The sequence below is a fragment of the Leptonotus elevatus genome, chromosome 17, assembly GCF_054856555.1.
Source record: "Leptonotus elevatus isolate MCC_2025b chromosome 17, RoL_Lele_1.0, whole genome shotgun sequence".
In the NCBI taxonomy this organism is placed as follows: domain Eukaryota; kingdom Metazoa; phylum Chordata; class Actinopteri; order Syngnathiformes; family Syngnathidae; genus Leptonotus; species Leptonotus elevatus.
The window spans coordinates 2,930,127-2,950,616 of record NC_141255.1 but is presented as its reverse complement, the minus strand read 5'-3'; the positions used below and the strand labels follow the sequence as shown (position 1 = coordinate 2,950,616).

Genomic DNA, 20,490 nt, shown 5'->3' with positions numbered 1-20,490 from the left:
GAGACACTTTGGCTCACAGAGGACACATTAGACAACCACGAGGGATGGTCAGGGGTGGGGTGGTGGGGGGGGGGGGGCAGAGGACAAGCCTTGTCCTCTCTCACTGTGTCACCGTCACACCTTGATGCTTAGTGAACGGTGGAGGCGAGGGCGGCCTCCAGCACGACACACGGACCTCCGACCAAGAACTAACACCCATGTGATGATTGAGAAGTGGAGATTAAAAAAAATGTTTGGGATTGAAATTAAACTGCAGTACAGTGAACCGTTGGGGTTTCCAGTCCTTTTTTGTTTGTTGGCTTAAACTTCATTTTGACTGGGCTAAATAAAGCTTGTGGTTTTTGCCCGCACTCCTTTTGTATGTATGTAACGCTCGGCTCACCTGTTTTCTGGATTTTGGTCATGTGACGTTTGTAACCTAAGCGATTGGCCGTTAGCGTAATGTGAGCCCTGAGCAACCGTGATGACATTTTCAGTCGACAACACGTGGCAAAATGGCCGCCCCCCCCCGCCCCCCCCGAGATGAAGAAAAAAATGGGTGGATTTTGCAACTCAATTCATATTCCACAAACACAATATTAATCAGAATACAATGTTTAGAATAGTGGGGTGTAGAATATATTATTGTAAAGAAACTTTTGGGGTTGACTTGACAACATTCAAGCATGCCATTCACTGGCAATCCAACGTACGAACTCCCAACTCACAAAAAAAACGAGTTGCAGAACCACACAAACTGGCTTCTATGACTCACAACGCATCTTTTAAACACGCGGTCTACGAGCGCAGGTGCTTGTTTATCTGCAGAAGATGACACGAGCTGGTGCCATCATGTGGATTAGAAATGTAAAGCGCGTGAGAGTGACACGAGATGGCTTTGATTCATCGAAGCGGGCAGGAAATGAAATGGCAGCGGCGGCGAGATTAAAAAAAAGGGGGCACGGGGAGACGCGGCGGCGGCGGCGCCGGCGCCGGCTTTCATTTTCAGACGCTGACCACGGGCCAAAGGAGCGAAGGACGCTTGTGACAGACGGCCGCCTCTCGCTCACGATTGTTTTCGGCAATGTGGAAGTTGCTCATTGGACTGCGTGGATGTTCGCACGGTTCTACCTGGCCATCGATACACAGAATCTACCGGCAGCTGGTCAAAAAGAGGAACGGTAAAAAAGAAAACATGGTAAGAAAAGCACATTCGTCAAAGCCGAATGCTAAACAAGCACAAAGGGGATTAGCATGCGCGCTAATGGAAGAAGGCAGATACGCGGGCGGAGGCGCAGAGAACGCGCACGCCACACGTCAATCACGAATGACAAGCGCAGAAAGTGATAATTAGTCACATGCGACCTCATCGGCAAAAGACAAACGTCCAAAAAGCGGATAATGGACCGAAACTTGCCTTGCTTCAAAATAATTGGGTTCGAGCGAGAATTGCTGGAAAACAGCAACAACAACAAAAAAAAGCCCATCCTCGTTTGCCAACAGCTGCACAAAAGACGAGCAAACGGGCAAAACCGACACACGTTTATATTTCAGACCGATAACATTTCGTGCTATAGTGACACTCTGTCACGAATAAGCTACGCTAACAACATAGCAGCTAAGGCTAACCGCTGCTGTTTACTATGCTTACGCTAGCGTAGCGTTGCTAGCGCTGCTGTTTTGTTCGAGCCGGTTACGCGTTCTCTGTGCTTTTATTCATCACGGAAACTCACTTTCACAATCGCATTACAAAAGGCCGTGCTATGAGAGTCGCGCCGCTGCTCGCAAATTTATTTAGAGAGAACTGAACTCCATGTTATGAATGTGGAAGTACAAGTCACCGAAAACGAAACAGGACAGTCAATTTGCGCTCGCCTCCTCACGTAATCACAGTTGGCTGAATATTACATTGCAAATCAAGGAATTGCCGTTCGCAAAGCCGGCGCACTTTTTAAGTCGGTAAAAGTCAGCCAAATGGGAAAAAGAACACCGTCTGATTGACCACCCGAAGCCGCGCGATTCCGCAGTTTTGCGCCTCAGCGCTGAATATATGACATTGCAAATTGGAAATAAACGTAGCGGGTTACACTTTAAAATCAGTCAAACCCGGCGAAACGGAAATAGAACGCGATCCCGCCGCGCCGCGTGCCGCATATGAGATTGCCCGCCTGCGCATCTCGTTACCGGGGGAAGCGACAGAGACAACGTCTGCATGTCCAATGAGCATCCCGACTCTCAGTGGGATGAACTCATTTTGATGGATATCGCGCGCCTCGCAGGAGGGGAAGCGTTTGGCAAATATCATCACGACGCAATTGGACTTTTGGAATTGCTCCGATTTACACCGCCTATCACATAATGGAGACACTTACGATTTTGTTCACATGGACGGACGGGGTCCTCCTTCCTGCACCAGCTTCACGGCGGCGTTTGCTGAAAGAGACAAAAGGAAACCATTTCAAGATGAAGTCGTAAATCACGATGAACTCATGTTTTAAATAACACTCGTTGGCCCCGAAGGCAGGCGGGCGTCACTAATTAAGACAATTAATTCCAACTAACGACCGCCGGCGGGGTAAGAAGACAGACTGCGACTCCCAAATTGTCATCCGTGTCGCCGGCAGAGCAACGTTCGGGAAGGTTTCGGCGACCATTCAGTCTGATGGACGGGGGGGTCGTCCTTAAACCTCCGCTTCAACCTTCCATCGAGTTTGGTCAAATCAGGCCACAGACTGCGAGTGAATTCTGCTTTGAGCTTTGCTTGTTCAATCGGTGGGAAATAATTCCGTTTTCAACCTGCCGGGTCTTTTTTTTCTTTTTTCTTATGAAACACCCGCACTTCTTCGGTGGTTCACGCACCGCGCAGTCCCGTGTCTTTAAAACTAATGAACTGGGGGAGGGCGGACCGGGGGTGGTCATTAAGCACAAGCCGTCACCGCGGGGCTGTTCAAAAGCCTCCAATTAGCAGCTAATAGTTAGCTGCAGACGGCAGAAGGCCACCGAGACGCCACGGCGGGCTGCGATCGCGTGGGCTGGACCAACGCCAAATAGTCCGCAGACCATGGACACAAACTACGGCTAGGCTAGGTTAGGGTACAGGGTACAGGGTTAGGTAAGGGCTATAAGATTGGTCTACACGTGGGGGGTGTCAGGTCGGTGCTGGATTTCACCTTCCTTGGTTTTCTTTGGTTTAGGTGAACGGTATGAGATTTTTTCTAATAGGTTTTTTGGTGAGCTAACAAATACACGCACGCACGCACGCACACACAAAAAAATAAATAAATAATAATAATAATAAAAAATAAAAAATAAAGAGCAATGATGATGACATTTCCGAATGAACAATACTGAGCTCTTAAAAAAAAAATAAAAAAAAAAAATAAAAAATAAAAAATAAAAAAAATAAAGAAAAAAAAAATTATTGGTCTCCACGGACATTTTGAGAGGTTGGGGTTAGGGTTAGCAAGTACTGTTTTGGGGGAAACGGATTAGGATAAGGGTTATGCTGTTTTGGGTATAGTTTTAGGGGTAATGGGTTGAGGGATAGGGTCAAGTTTAAGGCATAGGTGTCAAACTCCGGTCCCGGAGTGGCAGGCAGTCCTGGTTTTGGAGGTTTCCCTCTTCCAACACAAGCTGATTCCAATCAGCAGGATCGTTATCAGGCTTATGCAGAGCTTGCTGATGAGCTGATCATATAGCAGCTGTGTTGGGAGAACGGAAACATCCACAACCTGCAGGACTGCGGCCCTCCAGGACCGGAGTTTGACACCTCCGCTTTAAGAGATTATGGTCATATTTGGGGTAAGGATTATGATTAGTGCTAGGAGGTTTAATTTGGGGATTGGGTTCATGGGTTAGGGCTTGGGTTTAGCGGGATTAGATAAGAGTTAGGGTTAGGTGGACAGGGTAAGGTCTGGGTTTGAAGTCAGGGATTAGTGATTGGGGTAAATGGCTCTGGGTTCGTGTAAGAGCATTGGGGTTAGGGGAAGCTTTCGGCGGTTTGGGTTTTTTGGGCAAGGTTTAAGAGATCAGCGTTGGAGTTTGGGGTTGAGCGTTGCGGAGTTTGGGTTGGGCTAAAGGATAGACCATCCCGAGACTCTATATAACCCTTAGCCTTTATCGGATAGAGGCTAAGTGTTATGAGTGTGGTTAAGAGTTCACATTGAAATTAGCATTAGCAATATGCTAACAAGATGATGCGAATCACGTGTTTGGGTCGAGAGGTTGTGTAATGACAGACACCGAGATACAATACGAGGCGTCGGCTCATCTAAGAGTGGAGATCGCAGCATCTGTTGATCAGAAAGGAGCTGTGCAGGAACAATGACGGGCGCGTGTTTAACAGCAGGCACAATATCCGGCGTGGCGATATTACACCGGGGGGAGGGAGGAGCTTTCATCATGCCAGCCTCTTTCCATTGTCTCCTTTTGTGTGTGTGCAACTTCCTCGCTGCCTTCCAAGCAGACTGGCAGCCTCCGCAAAACAGGCAGGAGGGAAGTGAGGCCCACTTGAACGCCGCTCAAAGACTCTGGCAGGGGGCCGGCGGCGGCGGCGGCGGCGGCGGCGGCGGCGGCGGCGGCGGCGGCGGCGGCGGCGGCGGCGAGGAACGGCCGCGCCAAACCTTTGCACAAGGGCGCTTTCATGTTTGCGCGACGTAATGAAGCCGCCATACGATGATAACCCACCCCCTCCATCCATCCTCATCTCGGTGTTTACACAGCAAACATTACGCTCGGCTCGTTCCCACATCCGGCGCGGGAGAGACAACAGAGTCCGGACTCGGCCTCGGCGTTCACCCATCAACTTTGCTGGAGGCACTTCAGTCAGTCAATTTGTGGCTGTTTCGTCACCCGACTTACTTTTTTTTTTACTGCATAAGACGACAGTATATTCCGACTTGTCTACAAAACGATCTGCACGCTTGCATTCCATTTTAAAGCGAGGCCGCCGCGCACCTGCTAATAAAGATCCGCTTGTCTCATAACCAATGGTTCAAGCATCAGGCATGTTTCCGACCGGCGCTAAACAAGCTTTTTGAAGCCAATTACCGTAAAAGTGACGCCAATTAGAGCCAGACAAATGAGATAAAAACAGATGGTTGAGTCGCTTATGAGCAAAAAGGAAAGCGCTCGTACCAGCAACGCGGCGAGAGGTCCGCGGAGGCTAGTAAACATTTTTAAGCCGAGCGCACTGAAGACGCATTACAAAGTAGGTCATCGAAATGTGTCCTTACCCATCCAACGCTAAGCTAGCACAAAAGCCTTATTAGTATTCCGCCGTTTTCTCGTCGGGGTATTAGCAACAAAGCGACATGAATAATTCTGCCCGTCGAGGCGGCAGGAATTGTTCAATATTTTGCTCGCATTGTTTATCTTTTTTTAGTCGGGGTGGCGAAGCCCAACCTGCCACTCAACGTTTGTCTGTCTCGATGTGAAAACGTGTCGGGATTATTTGCCCCCCCCCCCCCAAAAAAAAAACCCAGACAAGAAACAGGCTGTGGCGTGTCTAATTATACCACTGTTGTCATTGCACTAAATTGGGTGACATTAAACGGCAAAAAAAAAGAAGAAGAAAAAAATAATAATAATAACTTGAGGCTATTTTGTGCAGTGAACGTGCCAATGTGTGCAATCAACGCATGCAAATCAAAAAGTAAACATGTGGTTGGAATATGAGAAATAGGCCGTGACACAAAAAGAATATTCAAAAATGATGAAACACAACAAATGGGAAAAGATTTTGGACGTATTTCTTATATCGGACCAGTTTTTCACTCATGTTTTTATATGCAGCACCTTTATATGTATGATTGTAAGTAAGTGTGGAAATATGACGATGTAGTGTTCGTACCCAAAATCTGATAGCATTTCATCTTAATCATGTTGGAGGTACGAAACTCCCAGCAGTTTCCTATGCGCATTCGCCGAACCCTTCATTATTGAGTTTTTAGGTATACGGTTTACTGCTGAACAAAACGAACAGGGAGCGTCGCCTTTTCCTCAAATCGGGCTCTCTTCATCTTGAATTCAGAAAGCGTTGTGTTTTCGTTCGAGTTTTGCTAGCTAGCAAGTTGCGCTGAACGAGAACTGCTCAATTTTGCATCGCAAATCATGCAGTTAGGACATTTTCTGAAAAAGTTTCGTTTGAATTGAGTTTTTATTATTATGATTATTACTATCTATTTATTTTTAAATATGGCATATTTGTCGAATGCAATATTTAAGTATTGTGTAATAAAGCGAAGTAAAATACAATTCCAAAATGACTGTTCCAACTTTCTTCTGTGCGGTCGAACAAAAAAAAAAGAAGAAAGAAAATATATAGTTTCAGTTAGTTTTATAAACATAAGAAGTAGCTTCAGTTCTATATTATTTAAAAAATAATTTTTGTGTTTTTTATTTAGGTAAAAATAAATATTTACTTTTTTATTTAGCTTTCATAAACTACAATAACCTTGGTGTAGAATCATTAGGAACGAAACTCTATTTTATTTTTGTATTTCTTTGGAATCAAGAAGTTTTTGTTTTTGCATTTGGTTTGCCGGACTGACAAATTCATCCGATTCAATTTTTACTTTTATAGGACTCAAGAAAATGATATTAATTATTATAATATTTTTTGTTGTGATTTAGAAATGTGGCGTGAGGTGGATGATTTCCTTTTTTTTGTTTTTGGGATCAAGATCCATTTTGTTATCCGAACCGAGGACGTAGCTTGAGCATGACCAAAGGACGAATTCCTAGTTTAGAAATCAATTTTGCTGGAATCAACGCAACTGCATTGGGTTGGTGAGCGATGTCTTGTTGTTGGTGGTCTGGAGTGCGGCCCTCCACGACCATCTGGGCAGAGTGGAACGCCCTTGAACGGCCCACTCCAATCAGACGGCGTAATGACGTTCAGATGGTCTGGCGGCGAGATGATGACACTTTTGCCCTTGGAACGGCCGCCGCGTTTGCGTTTGAAGACTGACTCTCGCTCATCATTTCTATTAATTTTATTTTTTGGGGGGGGGCACATGACTGCATCTTTAGTGGCGTGGCGAGGTAAGATGACTTTTGCATAAACTGAAAGCCCCCACGGTTTATTGGAGGAGACAGGCATGACCACGCCTGATGCGGCGGAGACCTCCCCCTCCACAAGGGAGGGTGACCCACTTTACGCCTGGCATCCATCAAAAAGACGCTTGCATTTAAAAGCATCCCAACTCGCAGGTGTTGAGGAGAAATTGCACAGAGCAAACATGGAATGCAGGAAACCGGGTCTAAAAGTTGCCACCAGTGAATTGGTGACTGAGCCACATGCTGCTTCACCAAGATATTAATCCGAACGCCGTAACGTGTTTTTGCGGATTTCTTTGTTACCGTGCTAATGCTAGGCTAGTGGCAGATATTTGAAAAAGAGCAATCATGCACATATTTGCTGTTTAGCATTCCAAAATTGACCTGTTAGCTGGAAAAACTCACCTATTTGCGGGTTTGTGCACTTTCTGGAAGGCCAAAAGCCCTAATAGTAATTGTTGTATGACATACGTTAAATACATTATTTTTTTTTATCTTATGTGTAAGCAATTTACCATTAAATGTAATTTTATAAGCTGTTGTGGGATCATAGTTTGTGACTGCTGAAAATATGAATTTAGGATGACTTTTAACATCCATAAATTATCTCATTTTTAAAATTGTTCTAATTACGCAAATGCTGCATGTGTCACACATAATTAAGAGTTCTCTCCTAATAGCTTGTTATGAAGACTATTTGCATGTTTGCAGGGTGAAATTAGCACGCGCGTGCTATTAAATGTCAGCTGCGCAACTAAATCAATCGCATTTGCTTCCAACGGACGAGCGTAAAATGGCAAATGTATCCTGATAATCCTAAAAATACGACGCCGGCCGGCCGGCTTTTGTGCGTCAGAAGCAGCTCGCCGTGGTTAGAGTTGCTTTAATTGAGTTTGTGTGACGAGCACATGGCCCGAGCGCTGCGCACATTTGGCTGCAAAGTACACGGCAATTAAATTACGTGCGCGCGCAAACCTTGTTTGCGAGCGACTGCCTCGGGACGGGAATGCTTCAAGGAGACATACACTATTATAGAAAATAGACGTTTTAATGTTTGGATACAAATAGTTGGATCTCTGGATACAAGTTCCAAAATGCAAAGAACCACCCTGTCAAAGCCGAAAGGTAAGCGGAGCTGCAGTGTTAGCGGCATTTGTTTCTGATGATAATCTTAGGACAATTTCAGACTAAGTTGTCTACGTATGCATAAAATATAGATCACACTGTATATATTGTCATATGTGCGTGGTAAGTAAGTAAAAAACCAATAAGTAAAAAAATTCAATAAAAATCAAAGTCAGCAAAGATTGGACGGGAAAAAAGCCAGGTGGACTTTGATCACAGCACCGTATTGGCTATTCTGAGCTCGCTATGCGGTTTGATGACCTTTCGTGCCTCATTAAAAGAGTCGCCGCCGCCGCCGCCGCCGCCGTTGTCTCGTCAAAGCCGACAAAAAAACGGAGCGACGTCGTGACGGCCCCGGCCGAGATGTCAAGACGACGTCGGCTCCTTATTCGGACTTTTCACGGAGAGAGGAAGAAAAAAAAAAAAAAAAAGGAGCGGCGGATGAATAACAACGTTGGATGGAGGTTAATGGCCGTCAATCAAAGCGGCCAAAGTCTCTGTGATGGAAAGGAAAAGGCGCTTCGCCCGGCGGGTCGCTGGAGTCGTACCTGGAATATCATCACTGGCGTCACGCCTCAGTGAGAAGGCGGATCGGAAACATGAGCAGAGCTCATTTAAAAGTGACAAATTATTCATTACTGGGTCTCCATCACGTCATATACAAAAGGTAAGCAGAGCTGCAGGGCCACATGGTGGCCGTGGCTCACGGTTCTGCCCAAGTTATGTGTCGTCGTGTCCTTGGGCAAGGCACTTCGCACACATTGCCTCCAGTGCTACTCACACTGGCGTATGGAAGGTGCGAATGTTTGGTGGTGGTCGGAGGGGCCGCAGGAGCACACTGGCAGCCACGCTTCCGCCAGGGCAGCTATGGCTACTTAATTAGTTCACCGCCACCACAGTGTGAATGTTTGAGTACACGGACAATATATCCATTCCATTGTAAAGTGTCTTTGAGTGTCTAGAAAAGCGCTATATGAATCGGTATTCATTATTATTATGATTACAAATACTCTAAAGCTGTCAAGAGGCATTTGAGCTACATTCATTGACAACCTTTCATTGAGTGATGAAGCGCTGTCTCCAAGAGTGAAAAACACAATCCAATCTGCCTTCATTTCAACAACTTTCTCTCAATTTGGTCAATTAAAATAATTACAATTAAAAAAATAATAATAATTATATCTCTTAAAAATATTAGCAAAAATAAACACGTTTACGGAAATTTGTTGAATAAATGTAATTAATATTAAACACAATAAAACTGAATTAAATTACATAAAATTACTTTTTTTTTTTTATTAATACATCTATGAAAAATGAACACATTTACAAATGATGTGAACATATTCACAGTTTGGGATTTGCAAATTCACCTTTTTGTGGATTTTTTTGGAACCTATTACCTGTTATTTGCTTATTTTTTAACCTGATTCCCCACTTCTTTACTTCTTTGCAACAACCCCCCCCCCCCCCACCCCCATTGCAATTATACAAAAAAGACACCGATTTTCGCTATTCTGTCGGGCTTGGTTCTATCCGGCGCCAAATGCAGGTGTTAGGTTAATTAATTAATTTAGTATAAATATATATTTTTCAAAAATCATAAAATAGACCATTATACGTACAGCCTGCATCCATTGTCATTTATTAAATAATGTATTAACTCGTTCACTGCTATTGCCGGCTTATAAATGTTGAAGATCCATTTTAACTGGGCAGGCAATGAATGAGTTAATTAGAACATTAACTTGAATTCAAATTAAAAGACGAGAATGAATCATTTTATTGTGAAAATGATTATTTTATTCCTTTGACTGATTTGGCCGATCTGTCCGTTTTCAATCAAAGCAAACGCGACATTGGAACCCAAAAGCTTGCCCACTTGGGCCATAAGTGTTCTCGTCAGACCGCCCAATCCACCGTTACATTAGCCGAAAGTTGCAACGAGGGGCTCCTAAGACTGGCCCAGGGTCCTCCCAAAAAAAAAAAAAAAAAAAAAAAAAAAGAGCCGAGCGCAATCAGCCTCCCTCGTTTGTAATTCTCTCGTTTCCTGCGTCTAACGGCATGCAAATGTAATTTATGCCGCGGCGGCCACCCACCCGGACATTTGCATGTGCAAATTGGAGGGGTGAGATTGAAGGAGCGGTTCGCACTGTACCCGTAAGATATTCATATTCATCGCTTCATTTTGGAGGCTTGACGGCACGACGCCGCATTTTATTGAAACGGTAAACACATTTGGGCGCCGCTGTTCAGCCGCAAAGTGATAGCGGAAGGGCTAACGTGCTATCAAGCGGACTGAAGTGCACGCCGCGCTGGGAACCCAATTTCGGACAAAGCGAACCGTTGAGATCATTGATAGTCCACTTAAGATTTTTGCAGGTGAAAAATTCTGCCCATCTGTTTATTTTGACGCTCAAAGGTTTTGTTGGGTCGTAGCGTGTTATAACGTGCCAGTAGAAGGCGCTGTTCATTCAGTCGATTCGTCTCTCGCAGCAACAGAAAATTACATAAATATATGTTCGTATTACAGACTGATGGAGTGAGGTTCCCCCATGCCTCAGTTTTGTGCAAGTTAACTTTCCTTTACGACTTGTAAGCTCGCCAATATAAACTCATTTGAGCAGTAAACAAAGTTGTTACAGTAGCGCAAAGGTTTACGACAGACTGGTGTAAAATGAAAGGGGCGAGGTTCCCCAATTTGGCAAAATTAGCATGTCATTCCATATTGTTTTCAAAAATTTTCATATTTTTAGTTTCATTTGGTGTATTTATTTAGCTTAGAGCCTCAGCTGAGTGATACAGAAAATTTGTTTAAATCTTGTAACAACAGAATGCTAAATGTGAAAGGAGTGAGGTTCCCGTGGTTGAAAAGTTAGCATGTCACTACTTAGCTTTTTGGGACTGCCACACAACCATTTTTTCAACATTTTCACATGATTTTACTGTCTTTTTTTAAAATTTTATTACACTTGGGTCATATTGAGTTAGCTCAGAGTATCAGGTGCCATATTCTTCCACTTTTTCACAACTTCCTAAGCTTCTTTAAGCAATAAAGAAGACAATTTGTTGTAAACATTGTGACTGTTCACAACACAGAATCATATGAAGCAAATGGAGTTGGGTTCCCACAGCTGTAAAGTTAGCATGTCACTAACTTTAGCAGCTTGGGACTGTCGGACAACCGTTTAACATTTTCACATGCTTTTACTGTTCTTTATTTTCTTACACTCTGGTTATCAGTTTAGCTCAGATCATCGGGTGCTGCCATCTTCCACTTTGACACAACTTTGCAAACTACTTTAAGCGATAAAGAACATCATTTGTTGTGAATATTGTAATTAATTACGACACAAAATGATATCAAGCAAATGGAGTTGGGTTCCCACATCTGCAAAAGGTAGCATGTAACAAACTGTGGCAGCTTGGGACTGTCAGACAACTATTTTCAATATTGTATGTATTTCTTTTAGTGCTGCCAAACGATGAATTTATTTTAAACTTAATTGATCGCACAATCTTTCGCAATTAATCACGATTCATTAATTAAAGGCGTACAAATATGCCGTGTAAATGTAGCTCTGCAAAGTGCACACTGACTTAACGGAGTTAATTTTTTTACTCTTTAATGAAATTTTAATTAATCTCCAGAGTTAACACTTGAATTTCGACAGCCCTAATCTCTTTATTTTGTTATACTTGGGGCTCATTAGCTTAGCTCAGAGCCTCAGCTTTTAAACGACTGCGTAAACAACAAAAGTCAATGATTTTGATTTGGAAGTTTCTTGTGAATATTAAACGAGAAATATTACAATCTCCAACCTCGACGCGTTTAACGGAGCGAGGTTCTCCAGGCTGGCAAAGTTAGCACGTCAGCAGCGCGACTGTTTTCAACTTGACTTTGTTCCACTTGGCGAGCGCATTTGAATGTATTTAGCGTCGGGCCTCAGGCGAAGCTGCTTTTTTTCCGTTCCACTTATTTGGTTGAAACGAGGCCCTCTGCCCAAAACGATAAACAAAAAGGTTTATAAATAATCATTAAGGATTCTTCCCGGGGCCGAGTGAGCGCAGGAAATAGAAAAAGGCCGAGCGGCGCGTTAGCGCTGATGGAGGTCACAAATACAGATGTGCACCGGCGCTGTCTCCTTTGAGCCGCGTTGACGCGTGATTGATGTCGGCGATCGAGCGGCTGGCGGGAAAGGTTGACGCCGTGACCGATGATGCGTCGGCGCGAGAAGTCGAGGTATGATCGATGGCGTGACGAATTTGGCGGCCGGGCCATTGCGAAATTTAGGTCAGAGCGGAGTTAGCGCCGTCGAGCCGAGTGAAGAGTCTGGCGCCGACTCTGCAGATGAGCGCCCACCTGATTCACGCGCCCACCTCCCCCCCCCCGGGACCAACAACAGCTGGCCGAGGCGCGTTTATTACTTCTACATTACGCACAAGCGCTCGCCATTATCATGGCGGGAAGCCATCATTTAACAATGGACAACAAACGAAACCATATCAGTCCTTCACGTTTTCTTTTTCTTCCATCAACTGACACATTTGCAGTACAAAAGAAAATTTGACGTTTCAGATACAGATGTGGCCCCCTCTGAATTTGATATGCAGGGGGGGGGGGGGGGGGGGGGGAAACACGCAAACACAGCTGCCATCGTTGCGGCATTTGCGGTCACATTGGCAAGGATGGCGAGCGGCCACGCGGAAAGTCCACATCGCACATCGTTGCGCCAGTTGCGAGCGCTTGGGCAACAAACATGGCGCACGGTATAAATCACTTGCGTGAATAATTTACCCGGCAGAGGAGCAGAAACATGAAAGCCCATCAAGTGTCGTCTGACCTCCTGTGCAGCAGGTGGCGCTGCAGCGATGATCGTAAAGCAGGCTGTGGGACTCATTTTACTTCTTAATCCAGTTACTTAACAAAGAGCACAATGTTAAGCTTGGGTGAGCCGCATGCTGCTTCACCAAAGATGCTATTATGGTAGCAGGCTTCTCTGGTGAACTGGAATTATAGGCGGAACGGTACTGAGACATTCAAGAGACTGTTTAAATGCCTCGCTGTGTGCTGCTGTTTTGGTTAGCAAAAGAGACTAGACTCATGAATAAATTTTTTAATTATATATTCCTACTTTTTAAATTCATTTTTAATCATGTAGCTCATTTTAATTGATTTATTGCAAAGACATTTTTTTTTCTTTGTTGGCATTACATAGTTGAGTTAATTATGATTTCACTAATTGAAAATAACATTTACAACAATAATAATAATAATAATAATAATACAAAGGTAAAAAACTGCATTTTACTAACTTAAATGCATAAAATGTATTTAAATAATTAATTACCATTTAATTATGCAGTATCTAAAAACAAACAAAACATTTATGACAGTAAAAAATACAAAAGTAAAATTTGATTAATATAAAACAATATATTTAATATGTTGTTAATTGCTTAAAAGTGAATTACGCATACTAATAACCAAATGTGACCCTTGAGAAGACGTTAGCATTAGCATAGCATAATCCCCCTTTGCAAAGATGCAATCTCCAAACGTCGCTTGCTTCCGTGACTTCTGGTCAACGGGGGATCTTGGCGAGCGCAAAAGGCAAACGCCTCCGCACGGACGGTGGGGGTGACGCTTTAACCTTTACAGACACAAAAAAAGACCGGCGGCGACCCGCGAAGCGCCCGCCGCCTCCGCCAGCCGAACCGACAGCGGCCACGGAACAAGAACATGCTCGCATCCAGCGCCTCGTTGGCGCTGGATGCCAAATGTTTGCATTGCCTGCTGCCCTTTTTCAATTATTAACGCGCGTGTTACGCGACAGCTTGCGGACTGCGTGCTGCGCGAGGAATATTCTACTGCGTCGCCATCCGCTGCAAATCCTCGCGAGCAATTAACATTTCGATAAACTCGCAAGAGCGGCTGGCTTGTAATCACGATCCCCGCTCGGGACGATCGAAATCTGCCGGATTAATAACGCCTGTTGGCGGTCAAGAGGTTAACAATGGCGCGTCTGCGGCTTTGCCATCCGTATTCACTTGAATCGTTCAAATGTCTACGAGGAGAGGCGGCGGCCGGCGCACGTCTCCCATCAAGGCCGATTAGGCGGACGGCTCGGGATGTTGCGGGGATGCGCCCCGTGCCCGTTCGGGCCGGATTAGGCATGCTTGTTTGGCCCCGGCCTCTGTTTGGAGCACGCCTGCTTGTTGTTCAATACACGGCATTAGCGCTAAGTGAGGAAAATGGATGCAGGCAGACTGCGCGCACACGCACACACACACGAGACACACACACACGTCAGAGCGGCTCAAACGTTTGGTTAACGTCAATGGGCGAAACGCGACTCCGCATCACGTGATTTCTTTAGCCGATGCCGGGATCCGGATCCATACGGTCTGATCGGTGGCGCTAATGGGCCCAAAAGCCAGGCAAAACAGCGGTGCGAGTAAACGAGGCCGTGGAAATGATCCAATTTCACTTAATTGGGCTGTAAATGGTTTGTCTCAAAATGTCATTCAAAGTGTTTAATTTAAACGAGGGGTGTTAATTAAAGTTCCTTTAACGCCACAATTTTTTTTACTTATTTCTTCTTTTCGGCGTTTTGCTTTTTGGCCAAGCATTTCTCATTTTTGGTTTTCAGATTCGGACAAACATTTTCATTTCGGTGCATCCCTAATGTTAAGAGTAAAAAAAAACATTTTATTGTACATTTAAAACAGATATAAACTGTGCAATTAACTCATTTACTCCCCAAAACGTATAAATACATTCTATTGTAAAAAAAAAATGACCATGCTCCCAAAGACATATTTATATGTTTTTTTATGTTGTTTTATGCTAAAGCATACAGAAGGCTTTGATGCAGCCTCTGAACGGAAGAGATTGGTTGAAGCAATGGTAGTTATTACAAAAACGGCCAGCAGGTGGCAGCACAGTATAAGAGATCAACCAGGGCCTTGTTGCAAAAAGCTCTTTTCCCAAACAAACACATTTGTGAATAATGATGAAACTTATATTCTAATGCTAATTGCTGCAAAACTGAAACAGATCAAAATGTACTTTTTTTTTTCCTGATGAAAAAATAAACTCTAATCTTTCTTTTGGTAGGTTCCATGTTTTCATAGCAATAAAACACAATATTCAATGGGGTTGCTTCAGTGAAAATGGCTGGCAGTGATTGAGTTAATTGTGAGTTAACTATTGAAGTCATGCGTTTAATTTACGATTACAAATTTTGAATCGCCTGACAACTCTATTTAAAGTGAAGAATTAACATTTCCGAGATACTACAGAGCGCTACGGCTATTTTTGTACAAGCCCTACTTGATAAATAATTGCCATTTTCTTCCTCCTTTAGCCGCAAGTGTGAGCATCTTATTAAAAAAGTGATCTTCTCATTAGCTTACAGCTGAGAAAAGTGCTTTTACGCTGTGCTTATCATTTCCATCCTCATCCCTGGTGGGGGAAGTTGCGCCTCAAAGTGACCTTGGACCCTCAGGAAAATCTATGCCGCGCGTCTGAGTGCCTCAATTCGCCGCGACCAGAGATAACACTTGTACACCGCGCTGCTAAACGCGGGGAGATCGATGCGCTCACGTATAGATTCTGGAAGGGGGGCGGGTGGTTGGGGGGGGGGGGGCCCTTATCGCATGGCGACTTACACGGCAGCTGAGTGGAATTAGCCGAGGAAATATTTAACCTTACATGTGAGCCTGCACTAAAAACGACTGCTAAGGGGGTTTTGGGGGGGATAGCGCAAGGTGGTCTTTCGGGCGCCGACACTCCAGACAGACAACGGCGTGCGTCCCTGTTCTCCGCGGGCCCATCAATCTCCGTTCAAGTCGCGTGAGCAGATAAAAAGCCAATCCGCGCCAGCGCTCGCTCGCTCATTCATCACCGGTCGCCCGCCAACGCGACGTCTTCCGTTCTCCACTCAGCTCGCAAATCCAATTGAGCCCCGGACGGTCATTGGCCGTCCTCTTCAGACAGTCGCCGTCCATTTTTCATAAGACGTCAAAGCCGCTACCAACTTGGATCAAGTGGATGAAATTAGCCATGAAATCCAGCAGAGTTCAGTTGGCGGAAGCCAAACGTGACGAAAGCGCACCAAAAAGGGCAAAACAAAATCGTTCACTGCCAAAAGCTGCCCGACAACATTTGCTGCTCTTTGCATTGGAAAGATTCATATAGTGGCGGCCATTTGACGCTTAGGCTAGCTAGCGCAACGAGAAGCGGCTTTTCTCTCTACGTTTTCAAGGATCCATGTCAAGATGCTACATTGACGTAATAGGGCCACGTATAAATATTTTTCGAGAGGGCGGGGCCAATATTGCGAGAAAAAACACACAAATTTGCGACTTTATAAAGTGGCAAATTTGCGAGAGAAAAAATCTGGTAAATTTGCGATTTAAAAAGTGACAAAAAGTGAATTTGGACTATATAAAGTAGCAAATTTGCGACTTTATAAAGTGTTAAATTTGCCAGAAAAAAACCTCGTAAATTTGCAATTTTAAAAGTGACAAATAGTGACTTCGCGAGAGAAAAAAAACTTGTCAATTTGCGACTATATAAAGTAGCAAATCTGCGACTTTAGAAAGTGTTAAATTTGCAAGAAAAAGACTTGTAAATTTGCAACTTTATAAAGTGGTAAATTTGCAAGAGAAAAAAACAGGTACATTTGCAACTATGAAGTGGCTAACTTGCCACTTTATTAACTGGCAAAATTTAAAGCGAAAAAAAAACCCCGGTAAATTTGCCACTTGGTAAAGTGGCAAATTTGCAAGAAAAAAAACTCGGAAAATTACGAGAAATACACATAGCGTAGCTATAGTCTAATCATGTGAGGATTCGTTTGTGGTTAATGGGACACTGTTAATAAAATGAAAAGGCAGGTTAAAGCCATTGCTATTTCCTTATTTGAAAACTTGACCGAAAAGTATTGGCACAAAATTCCGAATAATACGCTATGTGTATTTCTTGTTAGTTTCTGAGTTTTTTTCTCTGAATATTGCCGCGTCCTCTCCAAAATATATACATATTCATACGTGGCCCTAATACACCGTCGTAAGATGCCGACATCTTGTTTCGTTTTACTTATTGATGCGACTACGCAAAATACAAGCTAGCAAGTGGGCTACGACAATCTTCCAAAAAAGTGCCCAATTGTCGCTAGCGATTATCCAGAGCGATTTTCCTGTTGCGTTGGCAGCGATTTTTAAGATCGGGAACGAACATTCATATAAATCGAACCTGTTCTAACCTTTTGCAACGGCAAATCCTCCGCAGTTGTGAAACGGAACCTCATTGATGTTGAGCGGCCGGTCAAGCTCATTCCCGCCGTGGTAAAGAGCGGTCGCGCCTTCAAAGGTGCGAGCCACGTTCGATTTCGCATTTTCCGCCTAATGAACATTCGGCGGAGCGAGCCCTCGCCGACCTCGGCAGAAAATCATTTTACGGCGAATTGCGCGAGGGCGGGACGCTTTTATTTGTTTTGTTTTTTTTGGGGACCTGGCGCGATTTCACGCCGCGTTGGCCCGTGGCTCCATTTGGGAGTCGTCATTTTTCTCTCGCTCGCTCGCCCGCCTGGTGAGCGAGCGAGTGTGATTATCTTTTGTTTGTCAGCGGAGAGAGTTGTCATGGAAATTCAGCCTTTAAAAGGGAAGCAACAAAATCTTTTGTGCTGGTTGCGCTGATTCATGCGTGCGCTTTTTGGTCTGGAAATGTTCAAATCTGTGACGGGAGAAAACGAGTGATCGCGTGAAAAACACGCTTGAAAATGCACCGGGCGTGTGCGCAAAATGGAAATGTTGACATTTTTCTGGGGCCGTGGGGTTTTTAGCGTGCGGCTTTTCCGATCCTGTTTTTGATGTCCCCCACCTCCCCGTCCCGTCCTATTATTCGCCGATTCATAATTGATGACTACATTATAATTGTTTCTATAATTGACTCAACATTGTGCGGGCGAGCAGCTTTTGTTCTCCGCGGCGCGACTGCACATGCCAGATAAAATGAGCGCCGAGATGACACCAGACCGGCGACGTCTCTTTCCCCCCCCCCCGCGCGCGTCATGAATCCACGTCCCCTCGCGCCGACATTTTTGATGGCGCTGCAGTTTGGCTGCTTTTCATTCTGCCGGGATGCACCGTGCCGGCCGGGCTGACTCAATTTGTCAGCGTCAGCCTTTTGAAGCGAGTGTGAGTCAGACAGATGCGTGACGCAGGTGCAAAGGATTTGGGAAGTTTACGGTAGAAAAGGAGGGGTTTTTTCTCGTTCTATTTAGACTTGGATTTTGGTCATCAGTCTTTCATTTTTAGAGCACTTTTCCACTCAAAAGGCACTCAGAAAAACACTTCACACTGACTTTGCATTCACCCAAAACTGGACTGGCACAAATCATCGGCCCTGGACTCACCGGGCCGAGCCTGATTACTGACCGCTCTTGGCTACAACGTAACGCTACCAATTGATGATGATTCAGTTTGCGCTCTAGATTGTAAATGAATGAATCGGCTGCTCCTTCTAAGTTGTGGTAATGGAGGAAAATAATAATCGGCCCACCAGGCATCTGTCCTGTATGGCAGATGGCCAGTCCAGCCCTGCATTCATCTACTATGCCACGGAGGAGGCGGGACTTCCGACTTCCTGGTTTTCAGCTTTGTTTCCATTTCCTGTTTGCGACGTGTTCCGCCTTTGTGCTCCTTGGTTGCACGTTCCCGTCGTCGGGTGCGAGTGTGTCTGTCTCAGTTGTCCGAAGCATTTCAGAGAGTTGAGACGCCCTGCGATTGGGCGGGATTGCACGGTTGGGGGGGAGGGGGGGGGGGGGGTGGTCATCAGTGGCTGCAAACGACGCTGATGTGCGAAACCCGGAAGTCAGCATCAACCCCATAGCGCAGCATGAGGAGCAACTGGGGGTTCGGTATCTTGCTCAAGGATACTTCGACATGGTCACAAAAGTCAGGGATTGAACCCACAACCTCAGGTTTGAGATTTCGACATGTTTTCCTCACAAAAATGTTCTTTCCTAGAAAAAAAAAACTTAAAAAAAATAAATACATTAAAATCCTTAAAAATAAATATCATACTTTCATCTTGTTAAAAATAAAAATTTTCATGCATATTTTTTCTCAAATAAATCAAGATTCTCAAAAAGATGAAATGTTTCTGAAATAAAAACATTTAAATATTTTTGCTTGTTTGAGTTCAATCTCATAACATTTTTCCACGTCCTAAAATAGGACATTAACCCAATATGGCTTGTTTTTACATAACTCTTACAACTGCTTTTTCCAGAAAAATAAATAAATAAATCACATTAATTAAATGTAGTCTTTGATTTGATCAAATTCAAACCTATTTTCTCCCCCATTTTTATTCCAAGATTGCAGATTTTGTTTTGACGCTTTTTGTTGTTTGACTTTGATCTCATATGTACTTTATTCTCATCAAAAACATTTTCTTTTCTTTTTTTACTTGGCTCAACTATTTGTTCAAAAAACAAACATCAAACTGGGTGATGAGTGAATAAATTCAGGCACAAATAAGCACCAAATCTCCATCATCTTTAACTTTCGTCGACGCTAAAAATGGTCGGCCTATACCAATAATCGGCATTTGAAACGGGAATGCTCGCGCACTTCAAATGCTATCGCTAATATTAGCAGCTGTTTCGGTCGGGTGTCTTCCGATCCAAAGCCAGGCGTACTCAACGTCGCATTTGGCCTCTTGGCCTGACCGTGTCAATCTTACGCGGGGGAGGAAAAAAAAAAAACACACACACACACACGCACGAGGGCGAATCCTGGAGGACGGCGTGTAAACAGCCGCTTGCCACGCGCCGACCCCGAAGCCCAAGACGCACGCCGTCGCGACTCGGCGGCCGCGTTTGCTGTCGACGTGCGCGACGCGGTTTACCCACAATTAAACGTTTATGTTTCGAGGCCCGGCGGGTAAAGCGCGCGGACGAAGCGCCGCGGGCGTTCCCCGTCGAGCGTCTGGAGTGATGAGCGATATCGATTTTTTTCCCGGCTTATCTTTTCCGGCTCGATTGAAGCCCGACGGGAGACGGAGGTGAACTTGTTGACCTTGTAAGACTTCCAGGTAAGTGGTACACCTTACAAGGTGCACACACGGCCAAAACGTACGCTTGACCACAAAGTCTTGAATAGGATATTTTATCCCCCAAATTTTCCAGACTTCTTCCCTGATTTTACACTATGGTTCCTTTTTTTTCCCTTGTAACCATTTCTCAAGTGTGCGACGTTTAACAAGGCGTGCAAGCCAAATCTCCTCTTTGATGGTATATTATCAGATGTGGC

The 20,490-nt window shown here is 44.5% G+C and overlaps 1 protein-coding gene across 2 annotated transcripts in view; it reads right to left on the bottom strand.

The window, feature by feature from the left end:
* syt1a (synaptotagmin Ia) overlaps positions 1-20,490 on the bottom strand; it is an 86,842-nt gene that overhangs the window by 59,696 nt on the left and 6,656 nt on the right. For both annotated transcript variants that reach the window (XM_086058079.1, XM_086058080.1), the window contains exon 2: positions 2,352-2,412. The gene's annotated coding sequence lies outside the window, so the exon portion shown is untranslated. The remainder of the gene's footprint in view (positions 1-2,351; positions 2,413-20,490) is intronic.